We start from the raw sequence: 14959 nt of genomic DNA, 5'->3' as shown, positions 1-14959 counted from the left end.
TTCTATAAACAAAAGGAAAAGGCAAGAATAAGAAAAAAGAAACTCAAAAATAGTGTTCTCCATTCTTCTCTCCCATGCATTTGGCAGTAAGAGCACAGACTGAGGTCTAGACTAGAATGCATGATCCAGGGCCAAGACAAATAGTTCAATAGATGGTGACTGGACAAAAAAAAAAAGATTTATGTGACTCCAGGGGGCCTGGGAAAGATACTTTAGTCACTTTTCTAGTGAATGTCACTTCTAGAGATAATGACAAAGGGGATGTACATGAAAGAAATGGTAGGGATAGGAGGAGACTGAAGGAACAATATTGATGGTGGAAATAACTGAAAAGTGGGGATGGTTATTTCAGGTAGTTTCACAGCTAGATATCCCATAAGGTCACCGAGATCTCCTAAGAAACCTGTAAAGTTGACTTGTCTACAGAATAATCAGGAGACTACAGTGTAACTGTCTGAAAACAGTCAATCAACAATTATTTATCTATGCACTACAGGTTTCTTGATTCTTCATACTAATTGAAGGGAACAGAATCACAGAAAACTCAACAGGAGTGAAAATTTGAAAATGATTTCCCTTTAGTCTTCAAATATATTGCATATATAAGATTTACTTATCCTCATTAAGTTTTATGAGGATAATCAAAAAATTAATTTGTGACCCCAATTGACAAGTGAAAGAAGGTAGCCCAGAAATGGACTAAGGCTACAAAAAGTCATGCTGGAGGGGGCAGCTGTGTAGCTCAGTGGATTGAGAGCCAGGCCTAGAGATGGGAGGTCCTAGGTTCAAATCTGGCCTCTGACACTTCCCAGCTGTGTGACCCTGGGCAAGTCACTTGACCCCCATTGCCTACCCTTACCACTCTTCTGCCTTGGAGCCAATACATGGTATTGACTCCAAGACGGAAGGTAAGGGTTTAAAAAAAAAAAGTCATGCTGGAACTAACGCACTGCCATATATATATATATGTGTATATACTACTGCACAACTCTGAACTTATAGTACATTAGTATACATATATATTATATTATAATACAGTAGATTAGAATTGAAGATGTTTCAGGGGATGAGATACATACAGAGAATTCCTAAGAGAAGTAGGCTTCACAGAAATAATGAGAACTTCTCAGACAATAATCAAAACATCAAGGAATAGGGCAACTAGGTGGCTTCAGTGGATTGAGAGCTCTCAATCCACTGAAGCCACCTAGTTGCCCTATTCCTTGATAATATGAAGGTAATGTTGTTAGTGAGAAACTTCTTACCCACTCTTAACCTCACAGGGAGGGGAAGAGAGGGGCAGTGATAAGATGACATCAGGAAGATCAGGTCAACCTGGATTATCTATGATTCTATGTGAAAACCTACATAAGCTCCATGGAAGCTACAGGAATTCCTCAGATAACTAGAATATTTCCTTCTCTTTTATCCTCCCCATAGCCTAAATTACTTCTTTCTAAAGTTATTCATGTAGACTTTGCTTTATTTTCCTATGAATAAACAGAATTTTTATAAATCAAATCTCATTTTCACAGACAATTCAGACCTACTCTAACTTAATTTATGCTTGTTCTTCAATGGTGAATGGCTTATAATTCAATCCAATTTTTTAAAAAAAGCCTTGTATATGTTTTTCTATTTTCCCCTACTTACCAAGAAGCTAATGATCTATGAACATGAGAATACACTTAGGGGAAAGGAAATATGCAAAGAATCTTCTGCTTGAGAGTTTTAGTGAAGTAACTAGTATTTAGAGATTATATCTCTGTAATTTGTATTTTTATGTATTTATCTGAAACCCCTGAAAGCACCTGCAAGATAAGACTAGTTTCCTATCTTGATACCTCACATTCAACATGGTATTACATGGAATGAGTGTTCAATCAAATCGATGTACTAATTTCCACTTGGACTGTCATTCTGCCTCTTTAACATGGGAAGCATAAGGAAAATACCTTGGCCTGGGACCTGGGAAGTTTTTAATGAATAGATTCTCACTGGGAAGGTTTTCATTATTTCTCCAGCATCATTTAAGTACACAACTGACCAATCTAAAATAGAAATGGAGATATGACTTAGCAGTACCCATAGCAGAAGTCAGGATACTAGATTAGGGGCAGAGGAAGGGAACCTGCCAATAAAAAGACATTAAAAATCTTTCTGTGATATTAAATCAGAAAGCAGGGTTTCCCATCATGGCTGTTGGTTTCCTCTCATTTTAGCCTTTTACTCATCCAATAATTTATTCCACAATTCCTACTTTCTTATAATGCTTGTTTATTACTAGAGGAAAAAATTATTTTTCTAACTTGTACTTGGTCTTGTAATGAGGAAAAGAAAAGAAAAGCTTTGCAAACAGAGAGTAGACAAGAGAGTTTGCAAAGAGGACTTGCTGCATGCCATGGAACTGTGAGGACCTTATTCTAAAGTGTAAGGAAGATATAAAAGACACACTGAGACAGTTGAGGGCCATTGGTTCCTGTCCTTGGGAGAGTTTGGAGGGGCAACTTCCTGTGGCTTCTTCCTGTCTGAGCCAAGTGGGAGTTTGGCTACCTGTTCCTGGTGTAATATATTAGCAGAAGGAGGTCACATACACTCACACTGGGGAATGAGAGAGAGGGGTGTGACAGAGCTAAAGAAATGGAGAGCGGAGAGAGATTGATCCTCCCCTCTCTTCCCCTTGGGAAGGAGAGCACAAATTGTCTTCCAGAGGGGCAGAACATGTCTCCTCGGATATCAGGTTTGGGATATGGAGGTTAATGACTGGAGGAGAAGGTCCTGGAGAAATGACCCGCTGCCTCTCTTTTTGATCTTGGCTGTCTGCCTCTGGATTCTCCCAATATCCCAACTGCCACTCTTCCCTTTTGAGACCTGAATTATTCCTCAGCCAGAGCTAGCTCTCTTCCTTGGGGGGAAAGGTATGACTCTCCCAAATCTTCAACCCCCTTCCTTGATGTTAGAAAGTAGGCAGATCTGGTCTAAAGGGATAACACTTTATTCTTGGGGCTCACAAGGCAGAGAGAATGCCGATGTTGGGTGAGGAATGTGGGACCTGCCTGGCCCTCCTTTTGGTCAGTTGTTGCGTTTGTTCTTTCTCCTAAGATAATCTGGCTAAGAGTTGAAGTCCAGGACAATTTTGGGAATAGAGAGAAATCTTCTTAGTAGATGGCTTTCTATAAAGTCCCAGTCTATATTTTTTGTCTTCAGCTGGAACCAGAGAGATTTAAGGGTTCACTGGAAGGTAGTCAATGTTCAGAGGGGTCTCTGAGGTCCTCTTCTCAGACCCAGAAGATTCCAAGAGAGCTGACAAGAAGTAATCTGGCAGTTTCAACTTCCCCCAGCTCCTCTGTTCCTTTCTGAAATCTTGAGTCTTCTTGTCCTTCCCCCGTTTGAGCTGTTCCTTTGCATTGCTGGATCTCATTTTCTCTCTCTTACACTGGTAGAGCTGAAGCTACCATTCCTGCTGTCCTAGTATCCTGGTGTGAGAGCCTATCAACTTTATCTCCTAATTTATCATCCAACTGTGGACCTGAGTTCTAAATGTGTTTCCTGACGTCTGTGAAGAGAACTGCCAGCAAGTCAGTAAACCTGTCTGTGGGAAAGGACTGAAGCCATCTTGGGCCCAGGCTGAAGAGGGTTGAACTCATCAAGAGTTCAAAGCTACTACCCTGATGAACTATAAACTTATCCAAACATTATTGTGAGGACTAGGTAGATCATGTAGCTATATATGGGTTTTATAAACAAAGAGTGTAGACATAGGCAGCCAGAAGACTTTGAAAACAATTCTTTGAAGAACCCATAGAAAAGGGGGGAGGAATATCCAAAATTCATAGTTAGGGATTCTTTTGTTCCTAATCCTTCGTCCTCCTTCATTTGAATAAAAATAAACCCTATCATTAATGTTTCTAAACCTTTGTCTTATAGTCAGATAGCATTCTGAGCCTAGAAGGGCCTGCTGGCCCTATTCCTTATTAGGTGTATCAAGTAACCATTTAACCTTGATATCTACAAACTAAATCTACAAATGTAGATTTATGTAACATCGATAATGTAACATCAATAATACGCAAATATTTCCATTCCATCCTTTTTCTCTTCCCTCATTATTTGATTACAATCTTTTGAAGAAAAGGAGCATAAATATGATGACCACAAGGTTTCGGGGATATGTTACCACTAAGTGCTCTTTTTGTCAGCCCATGATTACCTTGGGCAGAGGGCTTTTGCAACTTGGTCAGAATCATCTCTGTGAACTGAATCTGTCATTTTGGACCCTGCAAAACCAGGATGCTGCAAAGGAGCTTTGGATAGGGCCAATGGCAAAGTGGTGCAAGGGAACAAAGTCCCCTCCACTGCAACTCTCACATCAGAAGGCCCAATTCTGGAGGAATCTTGCACATTCATAGTGCAGGGCTGCTTGTTTATCCTAGAGCCATAGCTCCCATACAGCTTCTTGAAGTAAAGGTACTCCAAACTGTAGGATTGCTCATGAAGGAGAGGGAAGCACCTCTGGTATTCTAAGGGCATTAGTTGTGTTATGGGCATGGAAGGATACCCTTTTGGGTTCGGGAAGGATGCCTTTTGCAAGCATGCAAGACTCCAAAATTTAGCTTAAAAACAAAAGAGATTTATTAATTTAGAAAGTAATGTTGAGAGTGGCCAGGAGGATAGCAAGGTAGAACAGCAAGATGAGGAACAGTTCCTTGGGAGGACAGCTTGAAAGGAAAAGCTGTTCCTCCATGGGGACAGCATGGATAGAGAGGCTGTCCCCCAGAGGACATCAGTTCTGGGGATTTTATACATTCTTCACAACAGTCACTCAGGCATGAGGTGGGGTGATCATATTGGGGTCTGCCTGGGGACATAAAGATTCCTTAGTTTTAGGGGACAAACAGATGTCTGATAGGATCGAGGTGTGGTCTGAGGGTGCATCTTTCAGACCATCTAGAGGACGATCAAAGGAAGATAGTCATCTCAGGACCCTAGGTGGGGTTATTGGGTGTTTTTAGTCTCAGAGTCAGAAAAAAACAAGGGAGTTCCCTTGACAATAGTTCGCCTGGGTTTCTGGGGTACAGGTGCCCATGTCATCTCCCCCCTTTCCTAATATGTAAGGGAAAACAGGATGGCGATCTGTCTTCTGTAACTTCTTCAGAGCTGAGGATGGGCGTAGATCTCCCTGCCTAACATTAGGAGAGAGAGGTATTGACTGTAGGCCATGTCCAGAGCATCAGGCTGGGATGTTTGCCAAGGTTATGGTGGCATCTGGCATCTGGGTGACTCCCATGAGTGCTTTTACCCTAGAAGCAACTCGAGAGATGAATCAGAGAATTATATGTCCAGCTGGCTGGGTATGCATGATTTAAAACATAGAAGACCCAAGATTTAAGGAAAGAAATAGTTATGGTCAGGTAGTTAGGAGCTAAAGTAAAAGGGGTTGAAGATAACAGGGGAGGAAAGGCTGTGGGCACAGGGTCTTGGGGACATGTCCTCAGTGAATGCCTGTGTCCTAGGTAGCTGGAAACCTGCTTGGAGATGTGAGGGATGTCCAGCGACTGCTTCCCCTGATGGGCAGACAGGTCACAAAAGGAGATTCAGCCCCTAAGATAGAAGTATAGAAAAGGACTGGGGGGATAAAAACAATTACTACAATAACAATTGGCATTACACATTTGCATTTGGGTATCTTAGCCAACAGACTTCTTCAGAAATTATCTTCTGACAGGAATAGATCCCTTTAGGAAATTGGATTCCTGAGTTGCTTGCAGAGCTGGTATATGATGTTTCTGTTAACGAATATCCTTTTGCAAAGTACATATTAACTATAACATCTATAAACACTTGAGTAACAATATTTTACAGATGAATTTCTTTACTCTAGATTCTGGGGAAAATTCAGGAGAGCTTTGAGCTATTCCAAGCTCAAGATCCAAACTTCACTTAAGGCTGCAAATACAAGCCATCAATGAATAAACTTCACCTACTTCTCAAAGTATGTTCCCTAACAATTTGAGAATGTTCAATTACTAACCTAATAGGTTGTTTGGGGAAATGGAAACTTTAATTTTCCAATTTGTATTATGTGCTGATTATGGGGATGTCACAGAGGAAGAAGGTCCAAACAGGAAAATATCTCATGTCATGAAGGACACAGTGAGTGGCTTCGTCTACCAAGCAAGGCTGGCACTGCCATTATTGCTTCACTCAAGAATTTGCAGTCTAGATGGTTAGGAAAATTCAGTCCAAGGTGAGCCTTGGGCTGCCTTCTCTATAACCATCCTAGGACTTTTTCTCCTTAGAGCACTTGCCACTGGATGCCAGAGGCCTTCTTTTCCTTAAAGGACAATCTCACCCATTAACAGCTCAGAGAAATTCTGCTTATTAGCAGTCCAAAAACAAATTTCCATACTGTCAAACAAGCTTTTCTGACCATTTGCCCTCTCTAAGGATTCCTTAAAGCCTATGAGTCTACATTATAGCAATTATTCTTACATATTTTGGCAATAATTAATTTGTCACAATTTAGTCACAAAACCTGAACAGGAATGTTGAATTCATTAGCTCTATAGTAATATACAAATCAAGGCTAGATCATATCCTGACCTTAGGCCATCTGAAGGAACTAAGACAAGACCAGTCAGGAATCTCTCTAAGGAATTTTGATTTTCCAAAACTACATACTTTCACCTTCTCTCTCTCTCTCTCTCTCTCTCTCTCTCTCTCTCTCTCTCTCTCTCTCTCTCTCTCTCTCTCTCTCTCTCTCTCTCTCTCTCTCTCTCTCTCTCTCTCTCTTCTTCAAAACCCTCTGCTTAAAAGGCAGAACACAACTTCCATTCTTCCTTCACAAATCTACATACTCAAGCTTTATGGACTTTAGATCAAAGTCCCTCTTTCTTCTGAACTTCTGAATTCAAACCCAACATACCTCTTCATCTTCACTGACTTGCTTTTACCATCATAAGTCAAACAAACATTCTATTGATATCACTTCAATTGATAATTGGTAACCCAAAGAATTCTGATTTAAAGGATCATTGAAATACTGTAACTTTAGCATAGTACTATGAGGTTTTTTTTTTATGAGTTTCATAGTACAAATCAGTTCATAGTACAAATTGGTAAACTGAGGTAACCACTGAGTATTGAACAAAATCTATAGGTTTGCAATGAACTTGTTTACATCCAAACAATATTTAAAATACATATTTCAACAGCAACTCACATAACATTTAAAAAATTCATAAAGCATTTAGTATTACAGGACCTATTTTAAATTTAGAGATTTGAAACCTTTTAAGGACTGTAAACCTTAAAGCAAGCCTTTTGACAAGCAGGCTGATTATTTATTTTCAAGACCAAGAAGTTAAATGCAATGATAAAGTTATTCCAACTTTAGTACACTGGGATGAAAACCATTGAGAAGAAAACCATTTGATAATTTTAAACAAAAACCCATTTTGGGTAAGTTTCAACACGTTAAAACCCATTTTTTCCCTTAAACTTCTTATGGTAGAAAGGTATATAAGGATGGAATGCAGTCTTTTCAAGGCTATACTGCTAAAAAAAACCTTTTTCTTTTTTTTTTTACAAAACCAATCTATGGCTTTTCTATACAAACAAATTTCACTGTCTCACAAAATTAAAATTAGGATATTATTTTTTAAACCCATATAAATACATGATCACAATTTTGAAATAAAATACTAATAAATACCTCTAATAGACAGATTTTAAGCATTACTTCCTTTTGGCTAACAGACAGGGAAAGGAGATTTATCAGGTCTTCTTATCTCTCCCTGTTTACCTCAAAACATTAATAGGTTGTTCTACAAGTTGAAAAAAAACCTTAGTTTTAAAAGTGTAAGACATTTAAAAATCCCCAAAATAGGGCTTTCTCACCAGTTTTTCTGTTCAGAATCAATCCTTCTTCCTCTCTGCAGTAGAGGAGGAAGGCAGATCTGATCAGTGAAATGAAAAAGCTTCCCCGTGTTTCCTTCCCCCCATCTTCACCTGTTTTGTTTTGTTTGGTTTTGTTTTTGTCGAGTCCTGGCCTTAAAATCCAAGTGAAGAGTAGAGTTTGGATAACCACAGAGCCTCGTGAGAGAATAAATCTAAAAGGTACAGAGCTTCTGTCCAATTGCCACCTGGTGTTAGAATTTAGGGTAACAAAAAGTCAATTTCCTCATCATTTTTTTTATATTGCTCAGCTATTTAACATGAGAGAAAACAAACAAACAAACAATCCAACTGAATTTTCTCTCAGGCTGTTTAGCCTTGATCGCTTCCCAACAGGAGAGGCCTGCAAGCATGCTTCTCCCTTTGTCTTAATTGGGTGGGCTAGTCCCTATCTGGCTTGACCTCAGGCTGGAAAAAAGGATTTGCCATGGACAGTGCCTCTTGCTTATCAAAAATGTAAGGTGGCCAGTCAACATTACAAAAAGAAATTGGTTGCTTTTTCTTTAGTGCCAATTTTTTCCAATTTTTAAGTATATACCCCAAAGGGGAATCTCAGGGTACTCTCTGTCTCTGTCCCATTTAGATGCAGAATTGGCCAATTCTACACCGAGGGTCAACCCTATGCGTCCACAGGTTGCCCGACCAAGAGCACTCAGTTCTAGTACTGAGGCGAGCACTCAGTTGAAAACTGAGGCAACAAGACTTCCCACACAACTTAGAACCGTCTTCCAGTATAACGGGGAGCTGACAGATAGACCCCAAACTCCAGTGGCCAGACTGAACTGGGGCTGATGGGAGAGAGAACACGAAAGAGTTCCCACAGAGATATCACCCAAAAGATGGGGGTTTCAGGAGTCAAAGAAAAGACTCCTTTCCTACCTGAGAAGCCGTGTCCTCATGGACGATCCGGGGTACAGGCGTAGCTTTCAGGAGAGCCAAACACGTTGGGTGTCAAAAATGTTATGGGCATGGAAGGATACCCTTTTGGGTTCGGGAAGGATGCCTTTTGCAAGCATGCAATGACTCCAAAATTTAGCTTAAAAACAAAAGAGATTTATTAATTTAGAAAGTAATGTTGAGAGTGGCCAGGAGGATAGCAAGGTAGAACAGCAAGATGGGGAACAGTTCCTTGGGAGGACAGCTTGAAAGGAAAGGCTGTTCTTCCATGGGGACAGCATGGATGGAGAGGCTGTCCCCCAGAGGACATCAGTTCTGGGGATTTTATACATTCTTCACAACAGTTAGTCACTCAAGCATGAGGTGGGGTGATCATACTGGGGTCTGCCTGGGGACATAAAGATTCCTTAGTTTTAGGGGACAAACAGATGTCCGATAGGATTGAGGTGTGGTCTGAAGGTGCATCTTTCAGACCATCTAGAGGACGATCAAAGGAAGATAGTCATTTCAGGACCCTAGGTGGGGTCATTGGGTGTTTTTAGGCTCAGAGTTAGAAAACAACAAGGGAGTTCCCTTGACAATAGTTCACCTGGGTTTCTGGGGTACCGTGCCCATGTCAGTTGGACTTGTACCTGTATCTACAACTCGGTGCTGTATTTTAATTTAAAATCTAAGAATTTTTGAATTTTTTTTGTTTGAGATTTTATTTTTATAAAAATCCAAGACTTTTGTTTAAGATTTTACTTTTATAAAAAATTCAAAGATTTTGATTTTGTTCAAGAAAAGATCTTCAAGAAAGAAGCTTGAAACTTTTATATCCAGAGAATGAACTGTTGCAGAAAGATGCCAAAAACCTACACTTCATCAAGAAGATTAAGAATGAACTTTCGATGTGATTGATTGGACTGAACTTTTGATTGAACATTTATTGTAACATTTATGCCAAAAGGGACTGCCCCTAATTTGGCTTTCTGTCAATGCGCCTAGCAAACATTGGTTTTGCTTTCTTTTCTTTTCTATTTCCTCTCTCACTATTCTAATTTCTCCTAGAAAATTGAATATTGTGTATATCTTTAGTTAGAAGTGAATTTAGAACTACAAAATGATTATGTTAAATGATCAATGGGGAGACTAGTCTCCCAATGATCATCAGGGGGGATTGTAAACCTCAAATTTCCTTAGACTTATAATTGTTGAAAATTTCACCATTGGGATATTTCATACTTGGAAAATTTCTTACTGATAGTCTATTGGAATGGGAACTCCATTGGCATGGGAGGTTCCTTCTCTTCCCTTCTTAAGATTACTTTAGGACAGAAACCCTTTGCTGAACAATGGAAAGGACTTTGACCTATGCTTGAGCATAGAACAGGAATTTCTTTGAGTCTTGATTGATTTTAGAATTGATACAATGGAGGTACTCCACCCTATTCAGTCCTAATAAGATTGAGTAAGGGCTGCAGCCTAGATCAAAATTTAATTATTCCAATCTCTACCATACTCAAGTTAACAGGATTTAGAAAGGGCTGGAACAAAGGAGTAAAGATTTAATCATTTGAAAAATATGACCTTCAACAGACATGTGCAAAAGCCAGAAACCTCTGGGCGGTCCTGGGTTAAGTGAGAGCCTCCATTGACAGGGAAATTGATGAAGAGTGATTGGTAGATGTGAGGACTGAGGGGAGGCAACTTGGATGGTGTCCTTAAAGATAGGAGGGTCTGGAGACTCGGGAGAGGGGATTGAGTTTTTGGTAGGTGTGGTTCCTGGGCTCTGAGGAAGCTTGCTCTGAAGGAAGCTGAAGGTGGGGGCCTCTGAGACTGTTTCTCCATTTTGGACACGTGAGTGAAAGGGACTGATCTCTTTTCTTTGCCCCAGCTATCTAAGGGCTTGGGCCTTTTGGCCCAGCCTAAACAGAAGGGGTATTTAAGCCCTATTCCCTTCTCTCCCCTTTCTCTCTCTATATATATCTCTAATTCCTTTCTTGCTCCTATTGTAATTAAACTCCAAAAAAAGGCTGACGGCTGACTTGAGTTTTTCATTTAGGAATTACATAGCTGATTCCTTGGCGACCTTAAATTAATATATATCAGTCTTTTAAAGTGATTCCCTTGTAACAGTGCTGATCTTCCTTTGGCAAGAGTCTTAGCTATATGATTGATGCTAATAAAGAAAAGCAATTGCAAAGAGGATATAAAATAGTAAATAATTTATAATAATTTCTTTTTAGCTTTGCAATGCATTATATGATTTTCTAAGGCTTAAAGGACTATGTAAATGTTAAGTAATATTATGAGCAGATTGGTTTTCCTAATTTGGTTTGCCTTATATTACTAATGAAGTAGCAGTCCCTAAGGAGGTGACTGGGGACAGATGAAAGCTGGCCTGGCTACAGACAACTTTCAAAGTGATCCCACACATCTATCTGAAATTGGTTTTGTGTGTGTGTAAATATTTAAGCTTTTATATAGAGACAGTTCATGGTGGTTTTCTTGAAGTCCAGGTACTGATTTGTCATTAAACTCACTACCATTAACAATACCCTCTCCCTCTATAAGGTAGACCTGGTCCTACTCTCTTATATTATGGTCTTGGCCACTCCCATATGCAGTTCTCAAGGGGTGTTCACCACCCTCAGATCCTGACACACCATTTCCAGAAGCAAGGGGGTTCAAGTACTGGAAGAGTCAGGTTAGCAGCTTGGGGGCTTCTGAGTCAAATTACATAGGGCAGATGTGGAGGATAAGGCCATCACCATGACAACAGGAACACTGGAAAGCAATAGTCACCCCAAACTCCCAAGAGCCTTTGTCTATGTACTGAGCTTCATCAATGAGGAAAATCAGTGATTCTTCCTTCACTGCCTTAAAACAACAGCAAAGAAAGAACAAAGATTTCTAAATTAGACATAATTTCTAAGTCTATTGGGAATTTTATGTTATTATTTTATTTGAAAGCCACTATTTGATGGGAAAGTCTAAAGATTCATCCATCAGCAATGGGACTTAAGGCCAGTTCAATATAGGGCAAGGCTTTCAGAAATGTTTTATGTGTCCAGCTAATATTTAACTTCACATTCTTTTTACAAGAACTCTGACTTAATTGGTAAAGAGAGCCCCTGATGACCAGGACCAGATCAGCAATTGCTATGCAAATTAAAAGCCTTAGAGAACTATCCAGGGAAACAAGGCCCTAGGAGGTAAGGTAGTTTGGCCCATGGTTACACGGTAAAGTACATAAAAGTACATAACAATAGTAGGACTTGAAACCACAACTTCCTGACTCTAAAGGCATCTACCTTTTGGAATTTTTGGAACAGAACACTCTAAATATGAATATGAAATTAGTTGTTTTCTTTTGAGTTGCAAATGTAACTAAAGTTTTAGAAAATTTTGTTTAAGATGTCTGAAAAAAAAACTGGAAAAATGTGTCATCTATTAAGACAATGTAAATGTTCTGAAAACATTTCTTGATCTACCAAAAACTTATTTTGTTCGAAGGCAGAATCCCACATATACTTGCTGCTTGGGAAGTCACATCCAACTGATATGCAAAAAAGGGAAGTCTTTTGCAAACAGAAAACTTGGCATATAAACTATCTAACAACAGTCAATTTTCTTCAGTAATAGAAGTGAGACACAAAGGTGAGGATAAATCAAAATAGCAGGTAACACCAGAACAACTTTGTCTATGCAAAGTATGGTTTTGTACTTATATTTTAATACACAGAGGAAAAAAAAACTGGAAAGAACTACTCTGATTAGCTGAACCTTATTATAGAATATGATCTAAATATTAATTTGCTATTAGCACTCCAGACCAAACCAAAATTGTTTAAAAGTCCAATTAAGCCAATCTAGAGAACTAAATGAAACTGAAAACCTATGGAAAGGCAACTCCAATTTTTAAAGAGGTTTATAGATGTCGTTTGCTTTTCTGCCATACTGTTCTTCTCCCTCATCACCAACAGTCTTCACCTTTCAAATAAGCTGCATTCTAAAAAGTTTTTTAAAATGATTGTTTGTAACTAGGAATACTTTCCCCCACTGAAACAATATTAAAAATGATGATTTTGTTCACAGGCTAATCTATAAAAGTATATAATTCATATTGAACATCTGCAATGAAATGAACAGAAAATAGTGTTGCTCTATTACTAGTAATTAAAATTTTAAAACCACAGTAAACCTGCTCACCTGTGTTTCATAAAATTCCTAGCTTTCCTCAAACTTTAACCCAAGTGACATCTTTTAACAAAGCCTTTCCTGATGCCCCAGTTGTTAGGATTCATTTTTGAAATTACTTTTTATGTATTCATTTGTGATTATGCTGTAGCCTTCCAGTACAATGCATGCTATACACAAGGACTTCATTGTTTTTGCCTTTGCAGTCACTAGACCTAACTAACAGGGTTCCTTGTGTATAGTAAAGGCATTAAAAACATTTAGTTTATTGGATTAAGTGGTTTTTAAAAAAAACTTCACTGGAATGCTGATGCATGAGAAAAAGAACATTAATCATATTTCCCTTATGCAGTAGAAAGGCACAGGGCTGCTGATGGGAAATTTTGCATACAGTATCAGGCATGATCACTGTACCAACTGGTTTTGCTAAATTAACTCCTTCCTTTTTATAAGAGGGTTGGTTAGACATAGGAAAGTGACTGATATTAAAAAAGGTAACAATGGAGTTTTTCAAGAGCAGGTTGATTATCAGGAGATAAACACATAGAAGGAGGTTTCTGGTCATTTTCAAGCATCTGAGAAGTTCATGTCAAATGTTCTTTATTCTAAATTTGTGGTTTGGTTTTCTTAGATATAAGTGGAAATACAACTTATTACCACGATTAGGGACATTTTGGGGGCTTACTGAAAAACCAGGAATGTGATGAGAATGAACATCATATTTCAGAATGAGGCAAATTAATAAAGTATCTAAGTCTTTCTGTTTCCCATTCTTTTAGGGCAGGTGAGATAATGAAATGTTTTAGTTTCCAAGCATATTTTGAATTCCTATGAAGCTACAGTTATGTTTAAAATTAATAATAAAGAGACAGCAATGCCAACAAAGGAAGTAGGCAGCACATTTCTGGGAAGCTAAAGCATTCTTTGATGTGGTTAGATGTAGACAGAATTCTTTGTAAATGGCAAAAGTACCCACCTCCTCGAGCAATTGGATCAAACAGGTTTTAACCTTCTGTCTGTCTAGGTCATCCGTGTGGGAAACTATGAAGGTCAAGGGAAACTGGGCAGAAAGATAATTCAAGAATTACCATTGAAAAGCACCTATCCAATCCTAGCCAATAACACCGATACAGGGAACCAACCCAAAAGGAACTAGCAGCTGAGAAATATTAAATTCTGATAGGTAAAAAGGTAGGGGAGAAGGAACTCCTTTATAGAATTCATAGGATTCTGGGTTTGTGCCTCAAAGAGATGATAAGGAAAAAGACCTGTACCAGTATATTCATAGCTGTGCTCTTTGTGGTAGCAAAAAAATTTGAAAATGAGGGGATGCCCTTCAATTGGGGAATGGCTGAACAAATTGTGGTATCTGATGGTGATGGAATACTATTGTGCTAAAAGGAATAATAAACTGGAGGAATTCCATGGGAACTGGAACAACCTCCAGGAAGTGAAGCAGAGCAAAAGGAACAGAACTAGGAGAACATTGTGCACAGAGACTGATACACTGTGGTACAACTGAACCTAGGACAATGCAAAGGAACCTGGGAGAAAGAAAAATACATGATTGAACACATAGTATGTGTGATAGGGATGTGATTAGGGTTTTGATGTTAAAGAATCACTCTAATGCAGATAAGAATAACATGGAAATGGGTTTTGAACAATGACACATGTATAACACAGTGAAACTGCTTTTCGGCTTTGGAAGGGGGGGAGAAAAGAGCAGGAGGTGGGGATCATGAATTATATAACCATGGAAAATTATTTTTAAAAAGGGAAAAATGAATTAATAGAATTTTAAAGTTATAAAAAGCCTCAGTGATCACCAGTATGCCTGCCCTTCCACCCCACCTCCAAATCTAAAGATCAGGAAACTAAAGTCAAAACAACCACAAATGACTTGTACGAGGTCATGTGGGAT

General features: G+C 38.9%; 1 long non-coding RNA gene across 3 annotated transcripts in view; it reads right to left on the bottom strand.

Moving 5' to 3' along the window:
- Window positions 1-1228: 1228 nt before the first annotated feature.
- Window positions 1229-14959, bottom strand: part of LOC130457368 (uncharacterized) — a 36628-nt gene continuing 22897 nt past the window's right edge. For all 3 annotated transcript variants that reach the window (XR_008916536.1, XR_008916537.1, XR_008916535.1), the window contains exons 2-3: window positions 8836-8992; window positions 1229-5601 (exon numbers count right to left, since the gene is read on the bottom strand). This is a non-coding gene — a long non-coding RNA (uncharacterized LOC130457368). The remainder of the gene's footprint in view (window positions 5602-8835; window positions 8993-14959) is intronic.

Source organism: Monodelphis domestica, chromosome 2 (assembly GCF_027887165.1).
Source record: "Monodelphis domestica isolate mMonDom1 chromosome 2, mMonDom1.pri, whole genome shotgun sequence".
Classification (NCBI taxonomy): Eukaryota; Metazoa; Chordata; class Mammalia; order Didelphimorphia; family Didelphidae; genus Monodelphis; species Monodelphis domestica.
Note: the sequence above shows the minus strand (reverse complement) of the source record. Positions and strands in the feature narration are given on the sequence as shown.